Below are 15,707 nucleotides of genomic sequence, written 5' to 3'. Positions count from 1 at the left end.
ACAACAATAGTGGTATATGGCAAGTCAATGTCTTCAACGGTGGTGGTGAGGGGGGGGGGAGGGACTTTTCATAACAATGACAGGATAAAAGAATAGTGAAAAAGAAATAAAGAAAGAAAGGGTGCGGAGTTGTGGGTGAGGAAAAATGAAAAAGTCTACGGCACCTAGTATTCCCAGGCGGTCACCCATCCAAGTACTGACTAGGCTCGACGCTGCTTGACTTCGGTGATCGGACGAGAACCGGTATATTCAACGTGATATGGTCGTAGACATTAGAATGGTGAAATTTAAGCTTTTTATACCCGCCCGCCCCGAGACTTATTTTGCAAAGTTGGATGTTCAACTCTAGACCACCTATATGGTTACTTATCCCATTAAACTAAATAATGTGCATGTTTTTATATGACTTGAGAAGCTATATGGTAGCATATACGCCCGGATATGATTGCCCCAATGACTGACGCACGCACGCACACTCACACTGAGAGTCTGAAGCTAGCCACGTTCGTCCGACTTGTGAACAAACCTCTTAACATAGTGTTCGTACGCTGCTCATGGGAAGCCTAAAGTGGTCTAAAATTGCCTCAATCGACCTAATTTGTGCATCACATTTACTTCCTTTTGTGTACTCCGACATCCAAGCCACAAAAAACGAGAGATTTTGTTTGAGAACATATCAAGAAAGATGTTCTCCCGTTTCTTTTCGGCACTTTTCCTGAGGGAGAACACTCGTGCGTGCGTGCATGCATGCATGCGGAATGATATAGCCCTAATGATACACTTGTCTCGAATTAAAGGGGGCTGGAGAAAAACTTGTGATTGCAATGATCAGGTCACAACAATAGTGGTATATGGCAAGTCAATGTCTTCAACGGTGGTGGTGAGGGGGGGGGGGGAGGGACTTTTCATAACAATGACAGGATAAAAGAATAGTGAAAAAGAAATAAAGAAAGAAAGGGTGCGGAGTTGTGGGTGAGGAAAAATGAAAAAGTCTACGGCACCTAGTATTCCCAGGCGGTCACCCATCCAAGTACTGACTAGGCTCGACGCTGCTTGACTTCGGTGATCGGACGAGAACCGGTATATTCAACGTGATATGGTCGTAGACATTAGAATGGTGAAATTTAAGCTTTTTATACCCGCCCGCCCCGAGACTTATTTTGCAAAGTTGGATGTTCAACTCTAGACCACCTATATGGTTACTTATCCCATTAAACTAAATAATGTGCATGTTTTTATATGACTTGAGAAGCTATATGGTAGCATATACGCCCGGATATGATTGCCCCAATGACTGACGCACGCACGCACACTCACACTGAGAGTCTGAAGCTAGCCACGTTCGTCCGACTTGTGAACAAACCTCTTAACATAGTGTTCGTACGCTGCTCATGGGAAGCCTAAAGTGGTCTAAAATTGCCTCAATCGACCTAATTTGTGCATCACATTTACTTCCTTTTGTGTACTCCGACATCCAAGCCACAAAAAACGAGAGATTTTGTTTGAGAACATATCAAGAAAGATGTTCTCCCGTTTCTTTTCGGCACTTTTCCTGAGGGAGAACACTCGTGCGTGCGTGCATGCATGCATGCGGAATGATATAGCCCTAATGATACACTTGTCTCGAATTAAAGGGGGCTGGAGAAAAACTTGTGATTGCAATGATCAGGTCACAACAATAGTGGTATATGGCAAGTCAATGTCTTCAACGGTGGTGGTGAGGGGGGGGGGAGGGACTTTTCATAACAATGACAGGATAAAAGAATAGTGAAAAAGAAATAAAGAAAGAAAGGGTGCGGAGTTGTGGGTGAGGAAAATGAAAAAGTCTACGGCACCTAGTATTCCCAGGCGGTCACCCATCCAAGTACTGACTAGGCTCGACGCTGCTTGACTTCGGTGATCGGACGAGAACCGGTATATTCAACGTGATATGGTCGTAGACATTAGAATGGTGAAATTTAAGCTTTTTATACCCGCCCGCCCCGAGACTTATTTTGCAAAGTTGGATGTTCAACTCTAGACCACCTATATGGTTACTTATCCCATTAAACTAAATAATGTGCATGTTTTTATATGACTTGAGAAGCTATATGGTAGCATATACGCCCGGATATGATTGCCCCAATGACTGACGCACGCACGCACACTCACACTGAGAGTCTGAAGCTAGCCACGTTCGTCCGACTTGTGAACAAACCTCTTAACATAGTGTTCGTACGCTGCTCATGGGAAGCCTAAAGTGGTCTAAAATTGCCTCAATCGACCTAATTTGTGCATCACATTTACTTCCTTTTGTGTACTCCGACATCCAAGCCACAAAAAACGAGAGATTTTGTTTGAGAACATATCAAGAAAGATGTTCTCCCGTTTCTTTTCGGCACTTTTCCTGAGGGAGAACACTCGTGCGTGCGTGCATGCATGCATGCGGAATGATATAGCCCTAATGATACACTTGTCTCGAATTAAAGGGGGCTGGAGAAAAACTTGTGATTGCAATGATCAGGTCACAACAATAGTGGTATATGGCAAGTCAATGTCTTCAACGGTGGTGGTGAGGGGGGGGGGGAGGGACTTTTCATAACAATGACAGGATAAAAGAATAGTGAAAAAGAAATAAAGAAAGAAAGGGTGCGGAGTTGTGGGTGAGGAAAAATGAAAAAGTCTACGGCACCTAGTATTCCCAGGCGGTCACCCATCCAAGTACTGACTAGGCTCGACGCTGCTTGACTTCGGTGATCGGACGAGAACCGGTATATTCAACGTGATATGGTCGTAGACATTAGAATGGTGAAATTTAAGCTTTTTATACCCGCCCGCCCCGAGACTTATTTTGCAAAGTTGGATGTTCAACTCTAGACCACCTATATGGTTACTTATCCCATTAAACTAAATAATGTGCATGTTTTTATATGACTTGAGAAGCTATATGGTAGCATATACGCCCGGATATGATTGCCCCAATGACTGACGCACGCACGCACACTCACACTGAGAGTCTGAAGCTAGCCACGTTCGTCCGACTTGTGAACAAACCTCTTAACATAGTGTTCGTACGCTGCTCATGGGAAGCCTAAAGTGGTCTAAAATTGCCTCAATCGACCTAATTTGTGCATCACATTTACTTCCTTTTGTGTACTCCGACATCCAAGCCACAAAAAACGAGAGATTTTGTTTGAGAACATATCAAGAAAGATGTTCTCCCGTTTCTTTTCGGCACTTTTCCTGAGGGAGAACACTCGTGCGTGCGTGCATGCATGCATGCGGAATGATATAGCCCTAATGATACACTTGTCTCGAATTAAAGGGGGCTGGAGAAAAACTTGTGATTGCAATGATCAGGTCACAACAATAGTGGTATATGGCAAGTCAATGTCTTCAACGGTGGTGGTGAGGGGGGGGGGAGGGACTTTTCATAACAATGACAGGATAAAAGAATAGTGAAAAAGAAATAAAGAAAGAAAGGGTGCGGAGTTGTGGGTGAGGAAAAATGAAAAAGTCTACGGCACCTAGTATTCCCAGGCGGTCACCCATCCAAGTACTGACTAGGCTCGACGCTGCTTGACTTCGGTGATCGGACGAGAACCGGTATATTCAACGTGATATGGTCGTAGACATTAGAATGGTGAAATTTAAGCTTTTTATACCCGCCCGCCCCGAGACTTATTTTGCAAAGTTGGATGTTCAACTCTAGACCACCTATATGGTTACTTATCCCATTAAACTAAATAATGTGCATGTTTTTATATGACTTGAGAAGCTATATGGTAGCATATACGCCCGGATATGATTGCCCCAATGACTGACGCACGCACGCACACTCACACTGAGAGTCTGAAGCTAGCCACGTTCGTCCGACTTGTGAACAAACCTCTTAACATAGTGTTCGTACGCTGCTCATGGGAAGCCTAAAGTGGTCTAAAATTGCCTCAATCGACCTAATTTGTGCATCACATTTACTTCCTTTTGTGTACTCCGACATCCAAGCCACAAAAAACGAGAGATTTTGTTTGAGAACATATCAAGAAAGATGTTCTCCCGTTTCTTTTCGGCACTTTTCCTGAGGGAGAACACTCGTGCGTGCGTGCATGCATGCATGCGGAATGATATAGCCCTAATGATACACTTGTCTCGAATTAAAGGGGGCTGGAGAAAAACTTGTGATTGCAATGATCAGGTCACAACAATAGTGGTATATGGCAAGTCAATGTCTTCAACGGTGGTGGTGAGGGGGGGGGGGGAGGGACTTTTCATAACAATGACAGGATAAAAGAATAGTGAAAAAGAAATAAAGAAAGAAAGGGTGCGGAGTTGTGGGTGAGGAAAAATGAAAAAGTCTACGGCACCTAGTATTCCCAGGCGGTCACCCATCCAAGTACTGACTAGGCTCGACGCTGCTTGACTTCGGTGATCGGACGAGAACCGGTATATTCAACGTGATATGGTCGTAGACATTAGAATGGTGAAATTTAAGCTTTTTATACCCGCCCGCCCCGAGACTTATTTTGCAAAGTTGGATGTTCAACTCTAGACCACCTATATGGTTACTTATCCCATTAAACTAAATAATGTGCATGTTTTTATATGACTTGAGAAGCTATATGGTAGCATATACGCCCGGATATGATTGCCCCAATGACTGACGCACGCACGCACACTCACACTGAGAGTCTGAAGCTAGCCACGTTCGTCCGACTTGTGAACAAACCTCTTAACATAGTGTTCGTACGCTGCTCATGGGAAGCCTAAAGTGGTCTAAAATTGCCTCAATCGACCTAATTTGTGCATCACATTTACTTCCTTTTGTGTACTCCGACATCCAAGCCACAAAAAACGAGAGATTTTGTTTGAGAACATATCAAGAAAGATGTTCTCCCGTTTCTTTTCGGCACTTTTCCTGAGGGAGAACACTCGTGCGTGCGTGCATGCATGCATGCGGAATGATATAGCCCTAATGATACACTTGTCTCGAATTAAAGGGGGCTGGAGAAAAACTTGTGATTGCAATGATCAGGTCACAACAATAGTGGTATATGGCAAGTCAATGTCTTCAACGGTGGTGGTGAGGGGGGGGGAGGGACTTTTCATAACAATGACAGGATAAAAGAATAGTGAAAAAGAAATAAAGAAAGAAAGGGTGCGGAGTTGTGGGTGAGGAAAAATGAAAAAGTCTACGGCACCTAGTATTCCCAGGCGGTCACCCATCCAAGTACTGACTAGGCTCGACGCTGCTTGACTTCGGTGATCGGACGAGAACCGGTATATTCAACGTGATATGGTCGTAGACATTAGAATGGTGAAATTTAAGCTTTTTATACCCGCCCGCCCCGAGACTTATTTTGCAAAGTTGGATGTTCAACTCTAGACCACCTATATGGTTACTTATCCCATTAAACTAAATAATGTGCATGTTTTTATATGACTTGAGAAGCTATATGGTAGCATATACGCCCGGATATGATTGCCCCAATGACTGACGCACGCACGCACACTCACACTGAGAGTCTGAAGCTAGCCACGTTCGTCCGACTTGTGAACAAACCTCTTAACATAGTGTTCGTACGCTGCTCATGGGAAGCCTAAAGTGGTCTAAAATTGCCTCAATCGACCTAATTTGTGCATCACATTTACTTCCTTTTGTGTACTCCGACATCCAAGCCACAAAAAACGAGAGATTTTGTTTGAGAACATATCAAGAAAGATGTTCTCCCGTTTCTTTTCGGCACTTTTCCTGAGGGAGAACACTCGTGCGTGCGTGCATGCATGCATGCGGAATGATATAGCCCTAATGATACACTTGTCTCGAATTAAAGGGGGCTGGAGAAAAACTTGTGATTGCAATGATCAGGTCACAACAATAGTGGTATATGGCAAGTCAATGTCTTCAACGGTGGTGGTGAGGGGGGGGGGAGGGACTTTTCATAACAATGACAGGATAAAAGAATAGTGAAAAAGAAATAAAGAAAGAAAGGGTGCGGAGTTGTGGGTGAGGAAAAATGAAAAAGTCTACGGCACCTAGTATTCCCAGGCGGTCACCCATCCAAGTACTGACTAGGCTCGACGCTGCTTGACTTCGGTGATCGGACGAGAACCGGTATATTCAACGTGATATGGTCGTAGACATTAGAATGGTGAAATTTAAGCTTTTTATACCCGCCCGCCCCGAGACTTATTTTGCAAAGTTGGATGTTCAACTCTAGACCACCTATATGGTTACTTATCCCATTAAACTAAATAATGTGCATGTTTTTATATGACTTGAGAAGCTATATGGTAGCATATACGCCCGGATATGATTGCCCCAATGACTGACGCACGCACGCACACTCACACTGAGAGTCTGAAGCTAGCCACGTTCGTCCGACTTGTGAACAAACCTCTTAACATAGTGTTCGTACGCTGCTCATGGGAAGCCTAAAGTGGTCTAAAATTGCCTCAATCGACCTAATTTGTGCATCACATTTACTTCCTTTTGTGTACTCCGACATCCAAGCCACAAAAAACGAGAGATTTTGTTTGAGAACATATCAAGAAAGATGTTCTCCCGTTTCTTTTCGGCACTTTTCCTGAGGGAGAACACTCGTGCGTGCGTGCATGCATGCGGAATGATATAGCCCTAATGATACACTTGTCTCGAATTAAAGGGGGCTGGAGAAAAACTTGTGATTGCAATGATCAGGTCACAACAATAGTGGTATATGGCAAGTCAATGTCTTCAACGGTGGTGGTGAGGGGGGGGGGGAGGGACTTTTCATAACAATGACAGGATAAAAGAATAGTGAAAAAGAAATAAAGAAAGAAAGGGTGCGGAGTTGTGGGTGAGGAAAAATGAAAAAGTCTACGGCACCTAGTATTCCCAGGCGGTCACCCATCCAAGTACTGACTAGGCTCGACGCTGCTTGACTTCGGTGATCGGACGAGAACCGGTATATTCAACGTGATATGGTCGTAGACATTAGAATGGTGAAATTTAAGCTTTTTATACCCGCCCGCCCCGAGACTTATTTTGCAAAGTTGGATGTTCAACTCTAGACCACCTATATGGTTACTTATCCCATTAAACTAAATAATGTGCATGTTTTTATATGACTTGAGAAGCTATATGGTAGCATATACGCCCGGATATGATTGCCCCAATGACTGACGCACGCACGCACACTCACACTGAGAGTCTGAAGCTAGCCACGTTCGTCCGACTTGTGAACAAACCTCTTAACATAGTGTTCGTACGCTGCTCATGGGAAGCCTAAAGTGGTCTAAAATTGCCTCAATCGACCTAATTTGTGCATCACATTTACTTCCTTTTGTGTACTCCGACATCCAAGCCACAAAAAACGAGAGATTTTGTTTGAGAACATATCAAGAAAGATGTTCTCCCGTTTCTTTTCGGCACTTTTCCTGAGGGAGAACACTCGTGCGTGCGTGCATGCATGCATGCGGAATGATATAGCCCTAATGATACACTTGTCTCGAATTAAAGGGGGCTGGAGAAAAACTTGTGATTGCAATGATCAGGTCACAACAATAGTGGTATATGGCAAGTCAATGTCTTCAACGGTGGTGGTGAGGGGGGGGGGGGAGGGACTTTTCATAACAATGACAGGATAAAAGAATAGTGAAAAAGAAATAAAGAAAGAAAGGGTGCGGAGTTGTGGGTGAGGAAAAATGAAAAAGTCTACGGCACCTAGTATTCCCAGGCGGTCACCCATCCAAGTACTGACTAGGCTCGACGCTGCTTGACTTCGGTGATCGGACGAGAACCGGTATATTCAACGTGATATGGTCGTAGACATTAGAATGGTGAAATTTAAGCTTTTTATACCCGCCCGCCCCGAGACTTATTTTGCAAAGTTGGATGTTCAACTCTAGACCACCTATATGGTTACTTATCCCATTAAACTAAATAATGTGCATGTTTTTATATGACTTGAGAAGCTATATGGTAGCATATACGCCCGGATATGATTGCCCCAATGACTGACGCACGCACGCACACTCACACTGAGAGTCTGAAGCTAGCCACGTTCGTCCGACTTGTGAACAAACCTCTTAACATAGTGTTCGTACGCTGCTCATGGGAAGCCTAAAGTGGTCTAAAATTGCCTCAATCGACCTAATTTGTGCATCACATTTACTTCCTTTTGTGTACTCCGACATCCAAGCCACAAAAAACGAGAGATTTTGTTTGAGAACATATCAAGAAAGATGTTCTCCCGTTTCTTTTCGGCACTTTTCCTGAGGGAGAACACTCGTGCGTGCGTGCATGCATGCATGCGGAATGATATAGCCCTAATGATACACTTGTCTCGAATTAAAGGGGGCTGGAGAAAAACTTGTGATTGCAATGATCAGGTCACAACAATAGTGGTATATGGCAAGTCAATGTCTTCAACGGTGGTGGTGAGGGGGGGGGGAGGGACTTTTCATAACAATGACAGGATAAAAGAATAGTGAAAAAGAAATAAAGAAAGAAAGGGTGCGGAGTTGTGGGTGAGGAAAAATGAAAAAGTCTACGGCACCTAGTATTCCCAGGCGGTCACCCATCCAAGTACTGACTAGGCTCGACGCTGCTTGACTTCGGTGATCGGACGAGAACCGGTATATTCAACGTGATATGGTCGTAGACATTAGAATGGTGAAATTTAAGCTTTTTATACCCGCCCGCCCCGAGACTTATTTTGCAAAGTTGGATGTTCAACTCTAGACCACCTATATGGTTACTTATCCCATTAAACTAAATAATGTGCATGTTTTTATATGACTTGAGAAGCTATATGGTAGCATATACGCCCGGATATGATTGCCCCAATGACTGACGCACGCACGCACACTCACACTGAGAGTCTGAAGCTAGCCACGTTCGTCCGACTTGTGAACAAACCTCTTAACATAGTGTTCGTACGCTGCTCATGGGAAGCCTAAAGTGGTCTAAAATTGCCTCAATCGACCTAATTTGTGCATCACATTTACTTCCTTTTGTGTACTCCGACATCCAAGCCACAAAAAACGAGAGATTTTGTTTGAGAACATATCAAGAAAGATGTTCTCCCGTTTCTTTTCGGCACTTTTCCTGAGGGAGAACACTCGTGCGTGCGTGCATGCATGCATGCGGAATGATATAGCCCTAATGATACACTTGTCTCGAATTAAAGGGGGCTGGAGAAAAACTTGTGATTGCAATGATCAGGTCACAACAATAGTGGTATATGGCAAGTCAATGTCTTCAACGGTGGTGGTGAGGGGGGGGGGGGAGGGACTTTTCATAACAATGACAGGATAAAAGAATAGTGAAAAAGAAATAAAGAAAGAAAGGGTGCGGAGTTGTGGGTGAGGAAAAATGAAAAAGTCTACGGCACCTAGTATTCCCAGGCGGTCACCCATCCAAGTACTGACTAGGCTCGACGCTGCTTGACTTCGGTGATCGGACGAGAACCGGTATATTCAACGTGATATGGTCGTAGACATTAGAATGGTGAAATTTAAGCTTTTTATACCCGCCCGCCCCGAGACTTATTTTGCAAAGTTGGATGTTCAACTCTAGACCACCTATATGGTTACTTATCCCATTAAACTAAATAATGTGCATGTTTTTATATGACTTGAGAAGCTATATGGTAGCATATACGCCCGGATATGATTGCCCCAATGACTGACGCACGCACGCACACTCACACTGAGAGTCTGAAGCTAGCCACGTTCGTCCGACTTGTGAACAAACCTCTTAACATAGTGTTCGTACGCTGCTCATGGGAAGCCTAAAGTGGTCTAAAATTGCCTCAATCGACCTAATTTGTGCATCACATTTACTTCCTTTTGTGTACTCCGACATCCAAGCCACAAAAAACGAGAGATTTTGTTTGAGAACATATCAAGAAAGATGTTCTCCCGTTTCTTTTCGGCACTTTTCCTGAGGGAGAACACTCGTGCGTGCGTGCATGCATGCATGCGGAATGATATAGCCCTAATGATACACTTGTCTCGAATTAAAGGGGGCTGGAGAAAAACTTGTGATTGCAATGATCAGGTCACAACAATAGTGGTATATGGCAAGTCAATGTCTTCAACGGTGGTGGTGAGGGGGGGGGGGGAGGGACTTTTCATAACAATGACAGGATAAAAGAATAGTGAAAAAGAAATAAAGAAAGAAAGGGTGCGGAGTTGTGGGTGAGGAAAAATGAAAAAGTCTACGGCACCTAGTATTCCCAGGCGGTCACCCATCCAAGTACTGACTAGGCTCGACGCTGCTTGACTTCGGTGATCGGACGAGAACCGGTATATTCAACGTGATATGGTCGTAGACATTAGAATGGTGAAATTTAAGCTTTTTATACCCGCCCGCCCCGAGACTTATTTTGCAAAGTTGGATGTTCAACTCTAGACCACCTATATGGTTACTTATCCCATTAAACTAAATAATGTGCATGTTTTTATATGACTTGAGAAGCTATATGGTAGCATATACGCCCGGATATGATTGCCCCAATGACTGACGCACGCACGCACACTCACACTGAGAGTCTGAAGCTAGCCACGTTCGTCCGACTTGTGAACAAACCTCTTAACATAGTGTTCGTACGCTGCTCATGGGAAGCCTAAAGTGGTCTAAAATTGCCTCAATCGACCTAATTTGTGCATCACATTTACTTCCTTTTGTGTACTCCGACATCCAAGCCACAAAAAACGAGAGATTTTGTTTGAGAACATATCAAGAAAGATGTTCTCCCGTTTCTTTTCGGCACTTTTCCTGAGGGAGAACACTCGTGCGTGCGTGCATGCATGCATGCGGAATGATATAGCCCTAATGATACACTTGTCTCGAATTAAAGGGGGCTGGAGAAAAACTTGTGATTGCAATGATCAGGTCACAACAATAGTGGTATATGGCAAGTCAATGTCTTCAACGGTGGTGGTGAGGGGGGGGGGAGGGACTTTTCATAACAATGACAGGATAAAAGAATAGTGAAAAAGAAATAAAGAAAGAAAGGGTGCGGAGTTGTGGGTGAGGAAAAATGAAAAAGTCTACGGCACCTAGTATTCCCAGGCGGTCACCCATCCAAGTACTGACTAGGCTCGACGCTGCTTGACTTCGGTGATCGGACGAGAACCGGTATATTCAACGTGATATGGTCGTAGACATTAGAATGGTGAAATTTAAGCTTTTTATACCCGCCCGCCCCGAGACTTATTTTGCAAAGTTGGATGTTCAACTCTAGACCACCTATATGGTTACTTATCCCATTAAACTAAATAATGTGCATGTTTTTATATGACTTGAGAAGCTATATGGTAGCATATACGCCCGGATATGATTGCCCCAATGACTGACGCACGCACGCACACTCACACTGAGAGTCTGAAGCTAGCCACGTTCGTCCGACTTGTGAACAAACCTCTTAACATAGTGTTCGTACGCTGCTCATGGGAAGCCTAAAGTGGTCTAAAATTGCCTCAATCGACCTAATTTGTGCATCACATTTACTTCCTTTTGTGTACTCCGACATCCAAGCCACAAAAAACGAGAGATTTTGTTTGAGAACATATCAAGAAAGATGTTCTCCCGTTTCTTTTCGGCACTTTTCCTGAGGGAGAACACTCGTGCGTGCGTGCATGCATGCATGCGGAATGATATAGCCCTAATGATACACTTGTCTCGAATTAAAGGGGGCTGGAGAAAAACTTGTGATTGCAATGATCAGGTCACAACAATAGTGGTATATGGCAAGTCAATGTCTTCAACGGTGGTGGTGAGGGGGGGGGGAGGGACTTTTCATAACAATGACAGGATAAAAGAATAGTGAAAAAGAAATAAAGAAAGAAAGGGTGCGGAGTTGTGGGTGAGGAAAAATGAAAAAGTCTACGGCACCTAGTATTCCCAGGCGGTCACCCATCCAAGTACTGACTAGGCTCGACGCTGCTTGACTTCGGTGATCGGACGAGAACCGGTATATTCAACGTGATATGGTCGTAGACATTAGAATGGTGAAATTTAAGCTTTTTATACCCGCCCGCCCCGAGACTTATTTTGCAAAGTTGGATGTTCAACTCTAGACCACCTATATGGTTACTTATCCCATTAAACTAAATAATGTGCATGTTTTTATATGACTTGAGAAGCTATATGGTAGCATATACGCCCGGATATGATTGCCCCAATGACTGACGCACGCACGCACACTCACACTGAGAGTCTGAAGCTAGCCACGTTCGTCCGACTTGTGAACAAACCTCTTAACATAGTGTTCGTACGCTGCTCATGGGAAGCCTAAAGTGGTCTAAAATTGCCTCAATCGACCTAATTTGTGCATCACATTTACTTCCTTTTGTGTACTCCGACATCCAAGCCACAAAAAACGAGAGATTTTGTTTGAGAACATATCAAGAAAGATGTTCTCCCGTTTCTTTTCGGCACTTTTCCTGAGGGAGAACACTCGTGCGTGCGTGCATGCATGCATGCGGAATGATATAGCCCTAATGATACACTTGTCTCGAATTAAAGGGGGCTGGAGAAAAACTTGTGATTGCAATGATCAGGTCACAACAATAGTGGTATATGGCAAGTCAATGTCTTCAACGGTGGTGGTGAGGGGGGGGGGAGGGACTTTTCATAACAATGACAGGATAAAAGAATAGTGAAAAAGAAATAAAGAAAGAAAGGGTGCGGAGTTGTGGGTGAGGAAAAATGAAAAAGTCTACGGCACCTAGTATTCCCAGGCGGTCACCCATCCAAGTACTGACTAGGCTCGACGCTGCTTGACTTCGGTGATCGGACGAGAACCGGTATATTCAACGTGATATGGTCGTAGACATTAGAATGGTGAAATTTAAGCTTTTTATACCCGCCCGCCCCGAGACTTATTTTGCAAAGTTGGATGTTCAACTCTAGACCACCTATATGGTTACTTATCCCATTAAACTAAATAATGTGCATGTTTTTATATGACTTGAGAAGCTATATGGTAGCATATACGCCCGGATATGATTGCCCCAATGACTGACGCACGCACGCACACTCACACTGAGAGTCTGAAGCTAGCCACGTTCGTCCGACTTGTGAACAAACCTCTTAACATAGTGTTCGTACGCTGCTCATGGGAAGCCTAAAGTGGTCTAAAATTGCCTCAATCGACCTAATTTGTGCATCACATTTACTTCCTTTTGTGTACTCCGACATCCAAGCCACAAAAAACGAGAGATTTTGTTTGAGAACATATCAAGAAAGATGTTCTCCCGTTTCTTTTCGGCACTTTTCCTGAGGGAGAACACTCGTGCGTGCGTGCATGCATGCATGCGGAATGATATAGCCCTAATGATACACTTGTCTCGAATTAAAGGGGGCTGGAGAAAAACTTGTGATTGCAATGATCAGGTCACAACAATAGTGGTATATGGCAAGTCAATGTCTTCAACGGTGGTGGTGAGGGGGGGGGGAGGGACTTTTCATAACAATGACAGGATAAAAGAATAGTGAAAAAGAAATAAAGAAAGAAAGGGTGCGGAGTTGTGGGTGAGGAAAAATGAAAAAGTCTACGGCACCTAGTATTCCCAGGCGGTCACCCATCCAAGTACTGACTAGGCTCGACGCTGCTTGACTTCGGTGATCGGACGAGAACCGGTATATTCAACGTGATATGGTCGTAGACATTAGAATGGTGAAATTTAAGCTTTTTATACCCGCCCGCCCCGAGACTTATTTTGCAAAGTTGGATGTTCAACTCTAGACCACCTATATGGTTACTTATCCCATTAAACTAAATAATGTGCATGTTTTTATATGACTTGAGAAGCTATATGGTAGCATATACGCCCGGATATGATTGCCCCAATGACTGACGCACGCACGCACACTCACACTGAGAGTCTGAAGCTAGCCACGTTCGTCCGACTTGTGAACAAACCTCTTAACATAGTGTTCGTACGCTGCTCATGGGAAGCCTAAAGTGGTCTAAAATTGCCTCAATCGACCTAATTTGTGCATCACATTTACTTCCTTTTGTGTACTCCGACATCCAAGCCACAAAAAACGAGAGATTTTGTTTGAGAACATATCAAGAAAGATGTTCTCCCGTTTCTTTTCGGCACTTTTCCTGAGGGAGAACACTCGTGCGTGCGTGCATGCATGCATGCGGAATGATATAGCCCTAATGATACACTTGTCTCGAATTAAAGGGGGCTGGAGAAAAACTTGTGATTGCAATGATCAGGTCACAACAATAGTGGTATATGGCAAGTCAATGTCTTCAACGGTGGTGGTGAGGGGGGGGGGGGAGGGACTTTTCATAACAATGACAGGATAAAAGAATAGTGAAAAAGAAATAAAGAAAGAAAGGGTGCGGAGTTGTGGGTGAGGAAAAATGAAAAAGTCTACGGCACCTAGTATTCCCAGGCGGTCACCCATCCAAGTACTGACTAGGCTCGACGCTGCTTGACTTCGGTGATCGGACGAGAACCGGTATATTCAACGTGATATGGTCGTAGACATTAGAATGGTGAAATTTAAGCTTTTTATACCCGCCCGCCCCGAGACTTATTTTGCAAAGTTGGATGTTCAACTCTAGACCACCTATATGGTTACTTATCCCATTAAACTAAATAATGTGCATGTTTTTATATGACTTGAGAAGCTATATGGTAGCATATACGCCCGGATATGATTGCCCCAATGACTGACGCACGCACGCACACTCACACTGAGAGTCTGAAGCTAGCCACGTTCGTCCGACTTGTGAACAAACCTCTTAACATAGTGTTCGTACGCTGCTCATGGGAAGCCTAAAGTGGTCTAAAATTGCCTCAATCGACCTAATTTGTGCATCACATTTACTTCCTTTTGTGTACTCCGACATCCAAGCCACAAAAAACGAGAGATTTTGTTTGAGAACATATCAAGAAAGATGTTCTCCCGTTTCTTTTCGGCACTTTTCCTGAGGGAGAACACTCGTGCGTGCGTGCATGCATGCATGCGGAATGATATAGCCCTAATGATACACTTGTCTCGAATTAAAGGGGGCTGGAGAAAAACTTGTGATTGCAATGATCAGGTCACAACAATAGTGGTATATGGCAAGTCAATGTCTTCAACGGTGGTGGTGAGGGGGGGGGGGAGGGACTTTTCATAACAATGACAGGATAAAAGAATAGTGAAAAAGAAATAAAGAAAGAAAGGGTGCGGAGTTGTGGGTGAGGAAAAATGAAAAAGTCTACGGCACCTAGTATTCCCAGGCGGTCACCCATCCAAGTACTGACTAGGCTCGACGCTGCTTGACTTCGGTGATCGGACGAGAACCGGTATATTCAACGTGATATGGTCGTAGACATTAGAATGGTGAAATTTAAGCTTTTTATACCCGCCCGCCCCGAGACTTATTTTGCAAAGTTGGATGTTCAACTCTAGACCACCTATATGGTTACTTATCCCATTAAACTAAATAATGTGCATGTTTTTATATGACTTGAGAAGCTATATGGTAGCATATACGCCCGGATATGATTGCCCCAATGACTGACGCACGCACGCACACTCACACTGAGAGTCTGAAGCTAGCCACGTTCGTCCGACTTGTGAACAAACCTCTTAACATAGTGTTCGTACGCTGCTCATGGGAAGCCTAAAGTGGTCTAAAATTGCCTCAATCGACCTAATTTGTGCATCACATTTACTTCCTTTTGTGTACTCCGACATCCAAGCCACAAAAAACGAGAGATTTTGTTTG

General features: G+C 44.0%; 19 non-coding genes across 19 annotated transcripts; all 19 read right to left on the bottom strand.

Moving 5' to 3' along the window:
• Positions 1–152: 152 nt before the first annotated feature.
• On the bottom strand, positions 153–271 carry LOC139972410 (5S ribosomal RNA). The gene has a single exon (XR_011794831.1). It is a non-coding gene; the product is annotated as a 5S ribosomal RNA (ribosomal RNA).
• Positions 272–989: 718 nt separating this feature from the next.
• Positions 990–1,108, bottom strand: LOC139972409 (5S ribosomal RNA). The gene has a single exon (XR_011794830.1). It is a non-coding gene; the product is annotated as a 5S ribosomal RNA (ribosomal RNA).
• A 715-nt stretch (positions 1,109–1,823) lies between these two features.
• On the bottom strand, positions 1,824–1,942 carry LOC139972408 (5S ribosomal RNA). The gene has a single exon (XR_011794829.1). It is a non-coding gene; the product is annotated as a 5S ribosomal RNA (ribosomal RNA).
• A 717-nt stretch (positions 1,943–2,659) lies between these two features.
• LOC139972407 (5S ribosomal RNA) lies at positions 2,660–2,778 on the bottom strand. Its single transcript, XR_011794828.1, has one exon. It is a non-coding gene; the product is annotated as a 5S ribosomal RNA (ribosomal RNA).
• Positions 2,779–3,494: 716 nt separating this feature from the next.
• On the bottom strand, positions 3,495–3,613 carry LOC139972406 (5S ribosomal RNA). The gene has a single exon (XR_011794827.1). It is a non-coding gene; the product is annotated as a 5S ribosomal RNA (ribosomal RNA).
• A 718-nt stretch (positions 3,614–4,331) lies between these two features.
• Positions 4,332–4,450, bottom strand: LOC139972404 (5S ribosomal RNA). The gene has a single exon (XR_011794826.1). It is a non-coding gene; the product is annotated as a 5S ribosomal RNA (ribosomal RNA).
• Positions 4,451–5,165: 715 nt separating this feature from the next.
• Positions 5,166–5,284, bottom strand: LOC139972402 (5S ribosomal RNA). Its single transcript, XR_011794824.1, has one exon. It is a non-coding gene; the product is annotated as a 5S ribosomal RNA (ribosomal RNA).
• A 716-nt stretch (positions 5,285–6,000) lies between these two features.
• Positions 6,001–6,119, bottom strand: LOC139972401 (5S ribosomal RNA). Its single transcript, XR_011794823.1, has one exon. It is a non-coding gene; the product is annotated as a 5S ribosomal RNA (ribosomal RNA).
• A 713-nt stretch (positions 6,120–6,832) lies between these two features.
• Positions 6,833–6,951, bottom strand: LOC139972400 (5S ribosomal RNA). Its single transcript, XR_011794822.1, has one exon. It is a non-coding gene; the product is annotated as a 5S ribosomal RNA (ribosomal RNA).
• Positions 6,952–7,669: 718 nt separating this feature from the next.
• Positions 7,670–7,788, bottom strand: LOC139972398 (5S ribosomal RNA). The gene has a single exon (XR_011794821.1). It is a non-coding gene; the product is annotated as a 5S ribosomal RNA (ribosomal RNA).
• A 716-nt stretch (positions 7,789–8,504) lies between these two features.
• On the bottom strand, positions 8,505–8,623 carry LOC139972397 (5S ribosomal RNA). Its single transcript, XR_011794820.1, has one exon. It is a non-coding gene; the product is annotated as a 5S ribosomal RNA (ribosomal RNA).
• A 718-nt stretch (positions 8,624–9,341) lies between these two features.
• On the bottom strand, positions 9,342–9,460 carry LOC139972396 (5S ribosomal RNA). Its single transcript, XR_011794819.1, has one exon. It is a non-coding gene; the product is annotated as a 5S ribosomal RNA (ribosomal RNA).
• Positions 9,461–10,178: 718 nt separating this feature from the next.
• LOC139972395 (5S ribosomal RNA) lies at positions 10,179–10,297 on the bottom strand. Its single transcript, XR_011794818.1, has one exon. It is a non-coding gene; the product is annotated as a 5S ribosomal RNA (ribosomal RNA).
• A 716-nt stretch (positions 10,298–11,013) lies between these two features.
• LOC139972394 (5S ribosomal RNA) lies at positions 11,014–11,132 on the bottom strand. Its single transcript, XR_011794817.1, has one exon. It is a non-coding gene; the product is annotated as a 5S ribosomal RNA (ribosomal RNA).
• Positions 11,133–11,848: 716 nt separating this feature from the next.
• LOC139972392 (5S ribosomal RNA) lies at positions 11,849–11,967 on the bottom strand. Its single transcript, XR_011794816.1, has one exon. It is a non-coding gene; the product is annotated as a 5S ribosomal RNA (ribosomal RNA).
• A 716-nt stretch (positions 11,968–12,683) lies between these two features.
• On the bottom strand, positions 12,684–12,802 carry LOC139972391 (5S ribosomal RNA). Its single transcript, XR_011794815.1, has one exon. It is a non-coding gene; the product is annotated as a 5S ribosomal RNA (ribosomal RNA).
• Positions 12,803–13,518: 716 nt separating this feature from the next.
• LOC139972389 (5S ribosomal RNA) lies at positions 13,519–13,637 on the bottom strand. Its single transcript, XR_011794813.1, has one exon. It is a non-coding gene; the product is annotated as a 5S ribosomal RNA (ribosomal RNA).
• A 718-nt stretch (positions 13,638–14,355) lies between these two features.
• LOC139972388 (5S ribosomal RNA) lies at positions 14,356–14,474 on the bottom strand. Its single transcript, XR_011794812.1, has one exon. It is a non-coding gene; the product is annotated as a 5S ribosomal RNA (ribosomal RNA).
• Positions 14,475–15,191: 717 nt separating this feature from the next.
• LOC139972387 (5S ribosomal RNA) lies at positions 15,192–15,310 on the bottom strand. The gene has a single exon (XR_011794811.1). It is a non-coding gene; the product is annotated as a 5S ribosomal RNA (ribosomal RNA).
• Between the last annotated feature and the right edge of the window lie 397 nt (positions 15,311–15,707).

The sequence above is a fragment of the Apostichopus japonicus genome, chromosome 8, assembly GCF_037975245.1.
Source record: "Apostichopus japonicus isolate 1M-3 chromosome 8, ASM3797524v1, whole genome shotgun sequence".
NCBI classification, from domain to species: domain Eukaryota; kingdom Metazoa; phylum Echinodermata; class Holothuroidea; order Aspidochirotida; family Stichopodidae; genus Apostichopus; species Apostichopus japonicus.
The sequence above is the reverse complement of the archived record's forward strand: the minus strand, read 5'-3'. Positions and strand labels throughout refer to the sequence as shown.